The sequence below is a fragment of the Canis lupus genome, chromosome 22, assembly GCF_048164855.1.
Source record: "Canis lupus baileyi chromosome 22, mCanLup2.hap1, whole genome shotgun sequence".
Taxonomy (NCBI): Eukaryota; Metazoa; Chordata; class Mammalia; order Carnivora; family Canidae; genus Canis; species Canis lupus.
The window spans coordinates 42,496,089-42,512,684 of record NC_132859.1 but is presented as its reverse complement, the minus strand read 5'-3'; the positions used below and the strand labels follow the sequence as shown (position 1 = coordinate 42,512,684).

The following is a 16,596-nucleotide window of genomic DNA, read 5'->3' as shown; positions in this document are numbered from 1 at the left end:
TAACCATATGAGCCTTAAACAGTACCATACCAGGGATGGCAACCTCCATCTCCACTTGCCCAATCTCTGCCTTTTTGTCTCCAATGTCAGTGTCTGACTCTCAGCTCCAGAGAGACAATCTCCCCCTGGCCTTCCCTCATCTACACATTTCCCCTCTAATCTTCCTCTCCTCCAGCTCTTGTTAAATATATTATAAATAAGATTACTGATATTTACTGAGTGCTTACAAAAAGTGCTAGGCACTGTGCTAAGTGCTTTGCATATATTTTATCCTTGCAATAATCATACCAGTAGATACTATCATTACCATCCCTGTTTTATAGTTCAGGAAATTGCCTAAGATCACCCAGATAGTAACTGATGGTCAAACTCTAGGCCTAGCATTGAATGGATATACTGACTCATGCTATAGTGTTAATGGATAGTAACTAGCACGTGTCTCATCTGAGCATTTAATAGGGAACTGCCAGAGAGCAGACCAGATACCTTACCAAAAGAATGAATCTCTAATTGTAGCATTTTAGGAGGAGGGGAAGATCCAGTGGGGTGGACAGATGTTTGAAGAGGATCATCCATGTGTACCTTATTTCATATCATTTAGTTTTTTAGTGATCTTGTGACTTTATTAGGGCTAAGTAGGAAAACACTAAAAAAGTTCCAATTATTGGCTCTAAAAGCCCTTTTAAAGGGTGCCTGGGTGGCTCAGTCAGTTAAGGGTCTGACTTCGGCTCAGGTCATGATTCCAGGGTCCCAGGATAGAGCCCCACATTGGGCTCCCTAATCAGCAGGGAGCCTGCCTCCCCCTCTCCTGGTGTAGCTTCCTCTGCTCATGCTCTCTGTCGCTCACTCTCTCAAAAAAATAAATATTTAAAAAAAAAGCCCTTTTAGAAATTTGACCTGCAACCTTATTTGTTTTAAATTCACAGCCAGGCAAATGTTTTTGACTTAGAAGCCTCCTCTCATTCTTCAACTGAAGACTTTCCACCTTTGAAGTCTTTCTTGCATTGCCCAGGCTGAACTGACCCTCCCCTCTTTGCTGCAACATGCTCTTTCAACCACCTGGTTATAGGACCTGGTCTCTCCAAGCCCTGGTCTCCTCATTTATAAGATCATAAGGCTGTGGCAAAAGACTGTAGGAGGTATGCTTATAGCTTCATGACTAGCCAGCATGTAGTAAATACTCAATAATGGTATTTATTGTTCTTTTCATCATGCAGCTTTTAATTTGCATGTCTTTATCTCCTTTTTGACTATTTTTTGAAGAGTAAGCACTGCATCTTATTTTTTGTACCTCAAGGAGCCAAGACAGATCCAGAATTGGTGTGCAGTTAACTAATGTACTAGCAGAAAAGAAAATATCTTAGGCAAGAAATGAAGAGTGAGATTTCATTTATGGTGATGCCTCATGCTCTGGAGCATAGACATGAAAGAGGACACTCGGTATTTATGGATGGTTAGGTAAATGTTTTGCATGTTTCCAAAGCACTGATGAGAAATCCGATTAAATATCTGGTTATCTTGCCTCTCCCTTTATATTTGTGGCTATAGTGAGTGGTTTGAAATATTTTTCAGTGTGAGGTTTGGTAGTTATAGATTTAAAGAGAACTTGTCATTGGTTTAGGGGAAACACAAACTGATCAGTGAATTGGAGAATGCCTGGAAAAGAAGGCTAAAGGATCCAGTATTAGTTGGTATCAGAAGAGAAATTCCAGTAATTCCACTGCTGAGTATTTACCCAAAGAAAACAGAAATGCTAATTTGAAAAGATATATGCACTCCAATGTTTATTGCAGCATATTTACAATAACCAAAATATGGAAGCAACCTAGAATCCATCAATAGATTAATGGATAAAGAAGAGGTGGTATTAACAGAATATGTTAATATATTAATTAATATATTAATTACTGAGTCATAAGAATGAATTAATTAATATATTAATTACTGAGTCATAAGAATGAGATCTTGCCATCTGTGACAACATGAATAGATCTAGAGGGTACTGTGCTAAATGAAATAAGTCAGACAGAGAAAGGCAAATACCATATCATTTCACATGTATGAAGGGTCTAGAAAACAAAACAAACTTAAATACAAAGAACAAATTGGTGGTTTCTAGAGAGGAGATGGATGGGAGGATGTGTGAAATAGATGAAGGGAATTGAGAATTCCAAACTCTCAGTTATAAAACAAGTAAGTCGTGAAAATGAAAAGTACAGCATAGGGAATATAGTAAAAAATATTGTAATAGTTCTGTATAGTGACAGATGGTGACTACATTTATGATGGTGAGTGCTGAATAACGCACAGAATTGTCAATTCACCATGTTGTACACCTGAAACTAATATAAAATTGTATGTTGATCTTATTTCAACAATTAAAAAACAGACAAAAAAGAAAGTAAAAGAAATAGAGGAGCAAAAAAGAAGATGTATAGAAAACAAATAGATGGCAGTTGTAAATCCAACTGTATCAATAATAACATTAAGTGTATATGGTTTAAAAATCCAATCAAGTTCAGAGATTTCCAGATTGGAAAAAGAAACAAAATCCAACTATATTCTGTCTACAGGAGACACATTTTAGGTTCAAAGATACAAACAGATTGAAAACAAAAGGATGGGAAAAGGTATAGCATGAGAACAGCAACTGCAAAGAAGCTGGAATTTTAGCTGTTAATATCAGACATATAGACTTTTATATGAGACAATAGAGATAAAGAAATCTCTTTAGGGCAAATTGATATTACTAAGGAGATAAAAAAATTGTGTGTATGCATGTGTTATATGTGTCTGTACACACAAAGAATAGTGTGATACATCTCAAGTTGTGTTTACATTGATTTGGGCATAGACTCATCTCAATTCCAGTAGTCGTAGACGACAAAGTGAGAGCACTCTGATAGTTGGGGGTTTTAGATCTGCTCTCAGGGCTTTATATTTGATATAAAGGATTTAAATTAGTCATAAGCAAGGGTCTTTTGAGACCAACTTAGCTGTTACCTGCTCCCTAGGTTATAGAGAAAGGTCTATGAGTAGCTTTTACCTCCTTTTTTTTTTTTTTTTTTTTTTTTAAATATAAGTGTTCTTTTGCTATAACAAAAATCCTGGTTAATGAATTTCTTGGGGAATTTTATGCAGATAAAATATGAACAGAACACAACTCCAAATTAATTCCACAATTGTCTTAGGTTATTATTAACAAAGGAAGGCCTGTGTTTCTCAAAGGTCTAATAAAGGCCTAGGACAATTTTAAACTTCAAGATTAAATAATAGCAACACTATAATTATAATGTTAAATTTCTCTGAAAGGCTCAAGAATAATTCTTTCCCATCCTCTGGTTGCACTCTGGCCTCCTCAGACTAACAGCAAAGCTTGGAGTGGGGAACTCTCCAGATGGTCACTCTGATATGGCATCTACACCTCTGAAGGCTGGTGTCATGCCCATTGCTCCAGCTTCCTGTTTAAGAAGAAAGTATTCTTGCAGCTTAGCTGCAAGCTTAAGCTTTGTTTCTCTTTGTTTTTCCTCTCAGTACAGCCTTATTTCCTTTGTTGACTGCAATGCTCAGTGGCCAATGGGACATGAAGTATGTTTAGAGTATGCTACCTGGGCCAGATCCACCGTGGCTGCCCCACTTGTCAAGTCTAACCAAGATTCTCCCTCAGTGCTCATAAACCACTGTTTAGTGGCCCTAGACCTCCCAAAGGGGAGATGAGGGGGAACCTCAGGCCAAGTCAACTGCAGAAAATGCACGGGTCCCTGATCATTGGCTCTTGCAGAAAACTGTCAGCTTGGCTCTCGTGTTTGGATTTCTGATAGGAGAATACAACTCGATCAATAGTCAATTCATGCATTGAAGCAGCAAGTAGTGAACTCCTACTTTGCTCTAGATTTTGGTCCAGCTGGCAGAGGTCCAAATGTGCACAAAGCCTTAGTCCCTTCTGAGAAGGAGCCAAAGGTTGGTATGTGAAAAAATACATGTAAAAAATATATCTGGAACATTGTGTTGTGATAATAGATGGATGTAACAGAGAAGCTCTCCAGTCTTCTATGAATGGAAAGTTGCCCTAGGCAAGTGACCACACCATAGTCAAGTGTGCTCTCTGGGCTTTGGCTTCTGTTTTGGTCTAGTCTGAAAAGTAATGCCTTAATCATTTGTCATCATTCATTCACTGATTTATTCAGCAAACATTAAATACCTACCAAAGGCCAGACGTCTTGAGTTCTGTTCTCAGAGAGCCCATTACCATACAAGCAGAAAAACCCTTAGATTCTAGTGTGACAAGTGCATTGTTAGGGGTGAGTTACATAGGAGGAGGCCTAGTGGTATAATCTTTAAAGACTTCATGGGAGGTGATTAATCTGGTGGGGCTATTGGATGGCGTGCAGAACTCTGGACTTATACATTTGCTTAATGATGATACTGGATGAGTGGGTAGGCAGAGAGGGCAGTTTGAACTTTGAGTTGAGTAAAGGACCTAATATTCTCTAGTGGAGAATGTATGGTCAGAGGATTTTAAAACTGGTGTTTTGTCTTTTCCTTTCTTTTCTTTTCTTTTCTTTTTTTCTTTTCTTCTTTCTTTCTTTCTTTCTTTCTTTCTTTCTTTCTTTCTTTCTTTCTTTCTTTCTTTCTTTCTCTCTTTTTTTGTAGTAGGGTTGAAATTTTTTCCTACCTAGTTAACTAGTTAACATACAGTGTTATATTCATTTCAGGTGTACAATATAGTGATTCAACACTTCCCTACAACACCCACTGCTCATCACAAGTGCACGCCTTAACCCTCCTCATCTATTTCATCTAACCCCTCACCTACCTCCTCCTCATCAGTTTGTTCTCCATAATTAAGTCTTTTTCTTGATTTGCCTCTTTCTCTCTTTTTTCCTTTTGCTCATTTGTTTTGTGTCTTAAATTCCACATGTGAGTAAAAATCTGATTTATTTTGCTTAGCATAATACACTAGCTCCATCCATGTCATTGCAAAGAGAGTTCATTCCTTTTTTATGGCTGAGTCATATTCCATTGTGATATATTCATATCACATCTTTACACATTTGTCAATTGGTGGACAGAGGCTGCTTCCGTAATTTGACTATTGTATATAATGCTGCTATAAACGTTGGGGTCATGTATCCCTTTGAAGTAGTATTTTTGTATTCTTTTTTAAAAAAAATATTTTATTTATTTATTCATGAGAGACACAGAGAGAGGCAGCGACACAGGCAGAGGGGGAAGTAGGCTCCATGCAGGGAGCCTGATGTGGGACTCGATCCTGGTACTCTGGGATCACGCCCTGAGCTGAAGGCAGACGCTCAACCTCTGAGCCACCCAGGTGTCCCAGTATTTTTGTATTCTTTGGGTAAATACCTAGTAGTGCAATTTCTGTATTGTATTAGTTGTTCTATTTTTATTTTTTATTTTTAGTTTTTTATTTTTATTTTTTATTTTTAGTTGTTCTATTTTTAACTTTTTGAGGAACCTCCATTCCGTTTTCCATAATGGCTGTACCAGTTTGCATTCCTACCAACAGTGAACAAAGGTTCCCCTTTATCTACATCCTCGCCAAAACCTGTTGTTGATGTTGTTGATTTTAGCCATTCTGACAGGTGTGAGGTGATAGCTCATTGTAGTTTGTATTTGCCTTTCCCCAATGATAAGTGATGTTGAGCATCTTTTTATGTGTCAATTGGCTATTGGGTGTGTTCTTTGGGAAAATGCCTATTCATGCCTTCTGCCCATTTTTCAGTTGAATTATTTGTTTTTTGGGTATTGAGTTGTGTAAGGTTTTTATATATTGTGGATACTAGCCCTTTATTGGATATGTTTTTTGCAAATATCTTCTCCCTTTCTGTAGGTTGTCTTTTAGTTTTGTTGATTATTTCCCTCATTGTGCAGAAACTTTTTATGTTGATGTAGTCCCAAGAGTTTATTTTTGCTTTTGTTTCTCTTGCCTCAGAAGACATATCTAGAAATAAGTTGCAATGGCTAGTGTCAAAGAAGTCACTCTCTGTGTTCTTTTCTAGGAGTTTTATGACTGCAGGTCTCACATTTAGATCTTCATTGATTTTGAATTTTTATTAATTTTTTATTTTATTTTTAAAATTTTTTTGAAAATTTAAATCATTTAAAAATATGTATATATTTTTATTGGGGTTTGATTTGCCAACATATAGTATAACATCCAGTGCTCATCCCGTCAAGCGCCCCCCTCAGTGCCCGTCACCCAGTCACCCATTCCCCCTGCCCACCTCCCTTTCCACCACCCCTTGTTCATTTCCCAGAGTTAGGAGTCTCTCATGTGTTCTGTCACTCTTTCTGATTTTTCCCACTCATTTTCTCTTCTTTCCCCTATAATCCCTTTCACTATTTTTTTATTTCCCCACATGAGTGAAACCATATAATGATTGTCCTTCTCTGATTGACTTACTTCACTCAGCATAATACCCTCCAGTTCCATCCACATTGAGGCAAATGGTGGGTATTCATTGTTTCTAACGGCTGAGTAATATTCCATTGTATGTATACATACCACATCTTCTTGATCCATTCATCTGTCGAAGGACATAGAGGCTCCTTCCGTAGTTTGGCTATTGTGGACATTGCTGCTATGAACATCGGGGTGCAGGTGTCTTGGCTTTTCACGGCATCTGTATCTTTGGGATAAATCCCTAGTAGTGCAACTGCTGGGTCGTAGGGTAGCTCTGTTTTTTAACTCTTTGAGAAACCTCCACACAGTTTTCCAGAGTAGCTGCACCAGTTCACATTCCCACCAACAGTGCAAGAGGGTTCCCCTTTCTCCGCATCCTCTCCAACATTTGTTATTTCCTGTCTTATTAATTTTCCCCATTCTCACTGGTGTGAGGTGGTATCTCATTGTGGTTTTGATTTGTATTTCCCTGATGGCCAGTGATGCGGAGCATTTTCTCATGTGCTTGTTGGCCATGTGTATGTCTTCCTCTGTGAGATTTCTGTTCATGTCTTTTGCCCATTTCATGATTGGATTGTTTGTTTCTTAGGTGTTGAGTTTGATAAGTTCTTTATAGATCTTGGATACTAGCCCTTTATCTGATAGGTCATTTGCAAATATCTTCTCCCATTCTGTAGGTTGTCTTTTAGTTTTGTTGACTGTTTCTTTTGCTATGCAGAAGCTTTTTATCTTGATTAAGTCCCAATAGTTCATTTTTGCTTTTTATTTTATTTTATTTTTTAGAGAGAGAGCATGAGTGGGGTGGGGAGGGGCAGAGGAGGAAGGAGAGAGAGAATCTTAAGCAGGCTCCACTCCCAGCATGGAGCCAGATACAGAGCTTGATCTCACCACCCTGAGATCATGACCTGAGTTGAAATCCAGAGTTGGAAGCTTAACCAACTGAGTCACCCAGGCAAACCCATCCATTTTGAATTCATTTTTTGTGTGTGATATAAGAAAGTGATCCAGTTTCATTCTTTTGCATGTTGCTGTCCAGTTTTCCCAACACCATTTATTGAAGAGACCATCTTTTTCCATTGGATATTCTTTTTCTACTTTGTTGGAGATTAATTGATCATATGATTGTGGTTTGATTTCTGGCCTTTCTGTTCTCTTCTACTGATCTATGTGTCTATTTTGTGCCAGTACCGTAGTGTTTTGATCACTACAGCTTTGTGATATAACTTGAAGTCCAGAATTGTTATGCCTCCAGCTTTGCATTTCTTTTTAAAGATGGCTTTGGAAAAAAAAAAAAAAAGATGGCTTTGGCTTTCTGAGGTATTTTGTGGTTCCATACTATTTTAGGATTGTGTGTTCTAGCTCTGTGAGAAATGTTGTTGGTATTTTGCTAAGGATTGCACTAGATATGTAAATTACTTTGGATAGTATTGAGATTTTAGCAATATTTGTCCTTCCAGTCCATGAACATGGAATGTCTTTCCATTTCTTTATGTCATCTTCAATTTCTTTCATCAGTGTTTTACAGTTTTCACAGTGTAGGTCTTTTACCTCTTTGGTTGGGTATATTCCTAGATATCTTTTTTTTTTTTAAGATTTTATTTATTTATTCATGAGAGACACACAGAGAGAGAGAGAGAGAGAGAGAGAGGCAGAGAAAGGCAGAGGGAGAAGCAGGCTCCATGCAGGGAGCCCAATGTGGGACTCCCTGGGCTGAAGGTGGCACTAAACTGCTGAGCCACCCAGGCTGCCCTATTCCTAGATACCTAATTGGTTTTGGTGCAATTGTAAATGGGATTTATTCCTTAATTTCTCTTTCTGCTGCTTCATTATTGGGTATAGAAATGCAACAGATTTCTGTACATTGATTTGTTTATCAGTTCTAGCAGTTTTTTTGTGGAGTCTTTTGGGTTTTCTGTATATAGTGTCATGTTGTATACAAACATTGAAAGTTTTACTTCTTCCTTCCCATTTTGGATGCCTTTTATTTTTCTGTTGTTTAATTGCTATGACTAGGACTTCCAGTACCATGCTAAATAAAAGTGGTAAGAGTAGACATCCCTGTCTTCTTCCTGATAGAGGAAAATTTGAGAGTTTTAGGATATTATCTACCTACCTACTTAAATATCCACTTATGATATTAGCTGTGGATTTTTCATCTATGGCCTTTATTATGTTTAGATATGTTTCCTAAACCAATTTTGTTGTGGGTTTTTATCACAAGTGGGTATTGTATTTTGTCAGAGGCTTTTTCTGCATCATTGAAATGATCATATGGTTCTTATCCTTTCTTTTATTAATGTGATATATCACATTGATTGATCTGTGAATATTGAACCACCCTTGCAACACAGGATTAGATTCCACTTGATCATGGTGAATGATTTTTTAAATGTATTGTTGGATTCAGTTTTCCAGTATTTTGTTGAGGATTTTCACATCAGAGATATTGGCCTGTAGTTCTCTTTTTTTTTTTTAATTTTTTATTGGTGTTCAATTTACTAACATACAGAATAACCCCCAGTGCCCGTCACCCATTCACTCGCACCCCCCGCCCTCCTCCCCTTCTACCACCCCTAGTTCGTTTCCCAGAGTTAGCAGTCTTTACGTTTTGTCTCCCTTTCTGATATTTCCCACACATTTCTTCTCCCTTCCCTTATATTCCCTTTCACTATTATTTATATTCCCCAAATGAATGAGAACATATAATGTTTGTCCTTCTCCGACTGACTTACTTCACTCAGCATAATACCCTCCAGTTCCATCCACGTTGAAGCAAATGGTAGGTATTTGTCATTTCTAATAGCTGAGTAATATTCCATTGTATACATAAACCATCAAGACAGTGTGGTACTGGCACAAAAACAGACACATAGATCAGTGGAACAGAATAGAGGACCCAGAAGTGGACCCTGAACTTTATGGTCAACTAATATTCGATAAAGGAGGAAAGACTATCCACTGGAAGAAAGACAGTCTCTTCAATAAATGGTGCTGGGAAAATTGGACATCCACATGCAGGAGAATGAAACTAGACCACTCTCTTTCACCATACACAAAGATAAACTCAAAATGGATAAAAGATCTAAATGTGAGACAAGATTCCATCAAAATCCTAGAGAAGAACACAGGCAACACCCTTTTTGAACTCGGCCACAGTAACTTCTTGCAAGATACATCCACGAAGGCAAAAGAAACAAAAGCAAAAATGAACTATTGGGACTTCATCAAGATAAGAAGCTTTTGCACAGCAAAGGATACAGTCAACAAAACTCAAAGACAACCTACAGAATGGGAGAAGATATTTGCAAATGACATATCAGATAAAGGGCTAGTTTCCAAGATCTATAAAGAACTTATTAAACTCAACACCAAAGAAACAAACAATCCAATCATGAAATGGGCAAAAGACATGAACAGAAATCTCACAGAGGAAGACATAGACATGGCCTGTAGTTCTCTTTTTAAGTGGTGTCTTTGTCTGGTTTTGGTAGCAGGCAATGCTGGCCTCATGGAATGTATTTGAAAGTTTTCCTTTCTTTTTTTTATTTTTTTGGAATAGATTGAGAATAAATATTGATTCTTCTTTAAATGTTTGATAGAATTCACCTGTGAAGTCATCTGATCCTGAACTTCTGTTGGGAGCTTTTGATTACTGATTAAATTTCTTTGCTAGTTTTTGGTCTGTTCAAGTTTTCTGTTTCTTTCTGTTTCAATTTTGGTAATTTCTATATTTCTAGGACTTTTTCCATTTCTTCTAGGTTGTCCAATTTGTTGGCATATAATTTTTCATAATATTCTCCTATAATTGTGTTTCTGTGGTGAAGGTTGTTATTTCTCCTCTCTTGTTTGTGATTTTATTTGTTTGAGTCCTTTCTCATTTCTTTTTGATACGTCTGGCTGGAGGTTATAAATTTTATTAATTTTTTAAAAGAACCAGCTCCTGGTTTCATTGATTGTTACATATATATTTTTCAGTTTCTATATCATTTATTTCTGCTCTAATTTTTGTTATTTCTCTCCCTCTGCTGGCTGTAGGCTTTGTTTGTTGTGCATTTTCTAGCTATTTTAAGTGTAAGGTTAGGTTGTTTATTTGAGACTTTTCTTGCTTGAGGTAGGCATGTATTGCTATAAACTTCTCTCATAGAACCACTTTTGCTGTGTCTCAAAGGCTTTGGACTGTCGCATTTCATTTTCATTTGTTTCCATGTATTTTTTAAAAAATTTCTTCTTTTATTTCCTGGTGGACACATTTATTGTTTAGTAGCATGTTGTTTACCTTCCATGTATTTGTGGTCTTTCCAGACTTTTTCTTATGGTTGGCTTCTAGTTTCATAGTATTGTGGTCAGAAAAGGTGCATGCTATGACTTCAGTCTTCTTGTATTTGTTTAGGCTTGTTTTGTGGTCTAACGTGATCTATTCTGGAGAATGTTCCATGTGGACTTGAAAAGAATGTGTATTCTGCTGTCTTAGGACAAAATGTTCAGAATATATCTGTTAAATCCATCTGGTCCAGTGTGTCACTCAAAACCCTTGTCTCCTTGTTTTCTTTTTCATTTTCATTTTCTTCTCTTTCTTTTTTTTTTTTTATTCTCTTTCTTTTTTTAAAAGATCTATACATTCATTTTAGAGACAGCGTGTGAGCAGGGGGAGGAAGAGGGAGAGGGAGAGAAAGAATCTCAAGCAGACTTCTTCCTGAGCAGGGAGCTTAACTCAGGGCTTAATCCCAGGACCCTGAGATCATGACTTGAGCCGAAGGCAGATGCTTAACTGAATGAGCCACCCACTATCTATTCAGGTAAATCTTATATTAATGTGAGTGGGATCTGTTTGTGTGTGTGTTTAGAGAGTTTTAATTATCTTGTTACACTTTATCTGCTGATTCTAGCCCCCCCCCCCCATTAGAAAAGTGATCTTCAAAGTTGGATATAAAAATCAATGGAACTGCATGAGGACTTTACAGGTAGTACTAGAGTATGGTGAGTTTAAGGAAGTCATTTTCTGGATCTTCAACTCCCATAGGTAGGTATTACTCAAATTTGACCTGCTTGAAAAGAGAATGGGATCTATTTTTGTATTGAATTTTCTTTTTTTTTTAAAGGTTTTATTTATTTATTCATGAGAGACACACAGAGAGAGGTAGAGACATAAGCAAAGGGAGAAGTAGACTCCCTGGGGGAGAGCCTGCTGAGGGACTCCATCCAAGGACCCCGGGAATCACACCCTGAGCCAAAGGCAGATGCTCAACCACTGAGCCACACCTAGGTGCCCCTGTATTGAATTTTTTAAGTGAATTAGATTTTTATTTTTTTGATGTACAAGAAACCTATTGATTTTCTGCATTTATTTTGTAATTAATCACTTTTTTGAATTTGCTGATTATCTCTGATAATTTCCAATCGATTTTCTCGGGTTTTTGAGGAATGTAATGACAAGATCTACAAATATGGGATACTTGGCCTCTTGTTTAGAATATTAATGCACTTGTTTTACTTTTTAAATTATTTTATTGTTTAACATGCTTACAGTTGACTCTTGAACAACATGGATTTGAACTGCATATGTTCATATACATGCAGATTTTTTAGAAAAATACAGTACAGTCCTGTAAATTTGTTCTCTCTTTCTTTTGATTTTCTTAATAACATTTTCTTTTCTCTAGCTTACTTTAAGAATATAGTATGTAATACATATAATATACAAAATAGGTATTAATCAACTGTCTATTACAGGTAGGCTTCTGGCCAATAGTAGGCTATTAGTAGTTATGGTTTTAGGGAGTCAAAATTATATGAGAATTTTCAACTGCATGGGTCAGTATTCTTAACCCCTGTGAAGGTCAAAAGGTTAACTGTATACTGTTTGGGATTTAAATTGGAATGCTTATGCTTCACCATTAAGGAGAATACCAGCTGTTAGTTTTGTGTATGTATATATTATTAATTTTATTGAATTTCTAAAAAATAAATCAAGGTCTTATGCTTTTTGGAAATTTCTCATGATCATCACATGATTTCTTCCTTTGATCCATTATGGATCAAATATTTTGAAGAAATGTATTACACTTAGATTTCCTAATTTTTAGCTGTGCCTACCTTCCTGAAATAAATCCAACTTGAATTAATTTTATAATACTCTTAGATTCTATTGCTATTATATTTAGACTTTTCAGGTATATTTACATATATTGGAGTGGTTTTTAAAGCAATTATTCTGGGCAAGATCTGATGATATAAGCTCTGTTGGTGTCTCTAAAAGAATGGAGATATTTTCCTTCTTTTCTTGTCCTTTGATATGTCCTAAATAGCATATGAGGTTTGATTTTGAAATAGCTCATCCCTGAAACAATTTAAAACTGGCATTTTTTGAGAAGTAGTTTCTTTCTGACCATTTCCCTAATTTTGATTTGGGAGATAGAAGATGAATTATTTTCAGCTTCTCTTATCAAAGGGAGTTGTCAATTATCACTTCAGCCATTAACTGAACCTAGAATTGGCTTTTCTGAGGAGCAATTTCCTTGTCTTATGAGAGGACTTTTGGGGTGTCTATGGCCCTGTGAGCTGCCTCCTAGGTGTGAGGCATGGGAACTTAGTGGACTGACTTTAAGGCTTGTCATTTTTCCTCCACGACAAGACATCATTGAGAAAAGAAAGCAGGAAGGAGGTTGAGTGCTTAAATCCTGTCCCTACTTTGCCCTCCTTGCTCCTCATCCCCTAGGAACTCTGTTGTCAGGTATGTCAGATATATATTTGCCCAGATGCCTCCAAAATATCTCCTCATGAAAATCTCACAGGCCCAACCTCACCTGTCTCCTTGTCCTCCAAATGTCCTTTCCTTCTACCTTCCCCATTCAATGCATGACACCTCCATGCAGGTTTCCAAATCAAGAGTTTGAGTTTTTCCTATGATTGTGCCTTCTCTTTTACCCATTCCATTTGATTTGTTCATAAGGTCTCCTGATCCATCATTTTTTTTTCTCTCTCTCTCTCTTTTTTACCTATCATTGCTGCCTTCTCCTTAAATCTGGTCTTCTTTGTCATGTTGGCCTGCTCATCAGCCTCTGACTCTAATCTTGTCTCTAGTATACTCCCATGCCCCCAAATCTCCTTTCACACTTCTGCAAGAGTCACCTTTTCAAAATGATTTTGCAAAAATATTGGGTTGGAGTGCTTAGGTGACACGGTTAAACACCTGACTCTTGATTTCGGCTGGAGTCATGATTTCAGGATTGTGAGACTGAGCCCTGTGTTGGGCTTCATGCTGGGCATGGAGCCTGCTTGGGATTGTCTCTGCCCCTTTTGTTGTACTCTGTTTCAAACAAAATATTAATTATGGGGTGCTGCCCATAATTATGTGCATGTAATTGTGTGTTTATGATATAATATGCATATTATCTTTTAAAAATCAGAAAATACCTGAATTGTGAAATACATCCTATTTTAAGGATTCAAGATGGAGTGGGGGGCCCCATCTCATTCTTCAGAGACAACTCTTTAAATTCCGTTAGCTTTTAACCATTAGCTCTTTTGTGTGGGCTGCTGACATGCCATCCAGACTGAGAAAGGCCCGGAAGCTTCAGGGCCACATGGACCACAGCTGCATGGGCAAACACCAGAAGCACCCAGATGGCTGGTTTAATGCTGGTGGCATGCTGTATCACAATATCATCCAGCTTACTTTGGAAAAGTTGGTATGAGGCATTACCACTTAAAGAGGAACTAGAACTTCTGCCCAAGCTTTGTCAACCTTGAGAAACTGTGGACCTTGGTCAGCAAGCAGATGTGGGTAAATGCTGCCAAAAGTAGAACTGGAGCTGCTCCTATCATTGATATGGTGTGATTGGGCTACTACAAAGATTGGGGAAAGGAAAGCTCCCAAAACAGCCTGTCATCCTGAAGGCCAAATTTTTCAGTAGAAGAACCAAAGAGAAGGGATCCCTGGGTGGTGCAGCGGTTTAGCGCCTGCCTTTGGCCCAGGGCACGATCCTGGAGACCCGGGATCGAATCCCACGTCGGGCTCCCGGTGCATGGAGCCTGCTTCTCCCTCTGCCTGTGTCTCTGCCTCTCTCTCTCTCTCACTGTGTGCCTATCATAAGTAAAAATTAAAAAGAAAAAAAAAAAAACAAAGAGAAGATTTTTTTTTTTGTTAAGGCAATTTTTTTTAAAGATTTTATTTATTTATTCATGAGAGACACAGAGAGAGACAGAGACAGGTAGACACACAGGTAGAGGGAGAAGCAGGCTCCTTGTAGGGAGGCCAATGTGGGACTTGATCTGGGTCTCCAGGATCACGCCCTGGGCTGAAGGCAGTGCTAAACTGCTGAGCCACCCGGGCTGCCCTGAAGAGATTAAGGATATTGAGGGGGTCAGCAGGGTGCGGCCTATATCCTTGTAGATTGAAGCCAAGTGGAAGTAGGTTCATATTAAATGCTAACAAGTGCTTTTTAAAAATTATATTTATATTCATATTTTAAATTTCTTGACTTGTCAGTTTTGGATATTTTTGCACATTGACTATCTATTATAATTTATAAAGACTTGACTTATATGTTTCTCAACTATCTTAGACTGCTAGGGCTGCCATAACCAAGTATCACAGATTTGTCAGTTTAAACAACAGAAATTTATTTCCTCACAATTCTGGAGGCTGGAAATCCAAGATCAAGGTATCAGCAGGGTTGGTTTCTCCCAATGCTTCTCTTCTCGGCTTGTAGATAGTCATTTTTTTCCTGGTGTCTTCACATGGTCTTCCCTTTGTACATATCTGCGTCTTAATTTCCTTTTCTTATAAAGACACCAGTCATATTGAATTAGGCCCCACCTTAATGACTTCATTTAACTTTAATTACCTCTTTAAAAACTCTATCTTCAAATACAGTCACATTTGTAACTACCAGGGTTTAGAACTTTAACATACGAATTTAGGATACCATTTAGCATATAACACCAACTGCACCTATTCCTCTATGTTTTTATAAAACTTTTGGTTTATTTGATAGTTTCCATCATTCATCATTAGTTTTGTGCAAACATTGATATTGCGGAGTACAGGAAGGTACTATAATTATATTTCCTTTAAAATTTTTTTTCTAGTTTTAATAATTGTCCCCAGTCATTAATTCAACTGATAACCTGTGTACCTACCTATCATTAAATTTTTTCTTAGATGCTTTAATCAGATAAAAGCAGATCTATGCTTTTTAGGTAGTTAAAAGTATATTAATAAAAGCCCCAAACACTATTCCACCAGTCTGCTTCTTCTGAATTGGTCACTCTTTAAACCTGCGAGGTAGCTGTCATTCCTCCTTTGGGTTCTTTCTTCGGTTCCAGGTTTTCCTTTCTCTTCATTTTCTTCTTTATTTTTTTTCTGGAACACATAAGCAGTAGCTTTCTAAGAAAAGGCATGAGATATAACTTTTTAGGCTTCCTGCATGCATTAAAGTATATTTTATACTCACACATGATTGATAGTTTGTGGGCATAGAGTTCTAGGTTGAGAATATTTATTCCTGAGATGTTTGAAGGCATATACCACTCATATCTACAAGATTTCCTTTTTTTTTTTTTTTTAAAGTTTATTTTGGAGAGACAGCATAGCAGATGGGAGGGCAGAGGGAGAGGGAGAGTATCCTCAAGCAGGTTCTGCACTGAGTGTGAAGCCCAATGTGGGGCTCAATGTCATAACCTTGAGATCATGGCCTGGGGTGAAACCCAGAGTTGGATGCTTAACCAACTAAGCCACCCAGGCACCCCGTCTAGAAGATTTCAATGTGACCTTCATATATACCTGTTTATATTCTCTCTGAAAGCTTTGGAGTCTTTTGTTATTCTTGAGATTCTGAAATTATTCAATGATATACCTTGTACTGAGTCTTTCTTGACTTATTCTAGGCTGTTGGTGGTTCTTTTACTTTTTGGCTTATTTTTCAATTTTGATAATTTCCTTATCTCATTGAAAAACTTTTCCTGTTTTCTGTGTTCTTTTTCTGTAACTTCTGTCATTCAGATGTGGGACAGGCTGGTATGTATGATGCTCTAATTTTCTTTTCTCTCATATTTCCTATCTTTCCATCTTACACCTTCAGAGAGATTTTTACCTCTTACAAAAATTGGTTAAAATGTGTGTCTCCTTTAATGGCTTTGAGTGGCTTTCAAAATGTCCAAGTTTCTTT

At 37.4% G+C, this 16,596-nt stretch overlaps 1 long non-coding RNA gene and 1 pseudogene across 4 annotated transcripts in view; both read left to right on the top strand.

The window, feature by feature from the left end:
- LOC140614213 (uncharacterized) overlaps positions 1 to 16,596 on the top strand; it is a 93,988-nt gene that overhangs the window by 52,771 nt on the left and 24,621 nt on the right. The window lies entirely within an intron of this gene.
- Positions 13,808 to 14,383, top strand: LOC140613732 (large ribosomal subunit protein uL15 pseudogene; annotated as a pseudogene).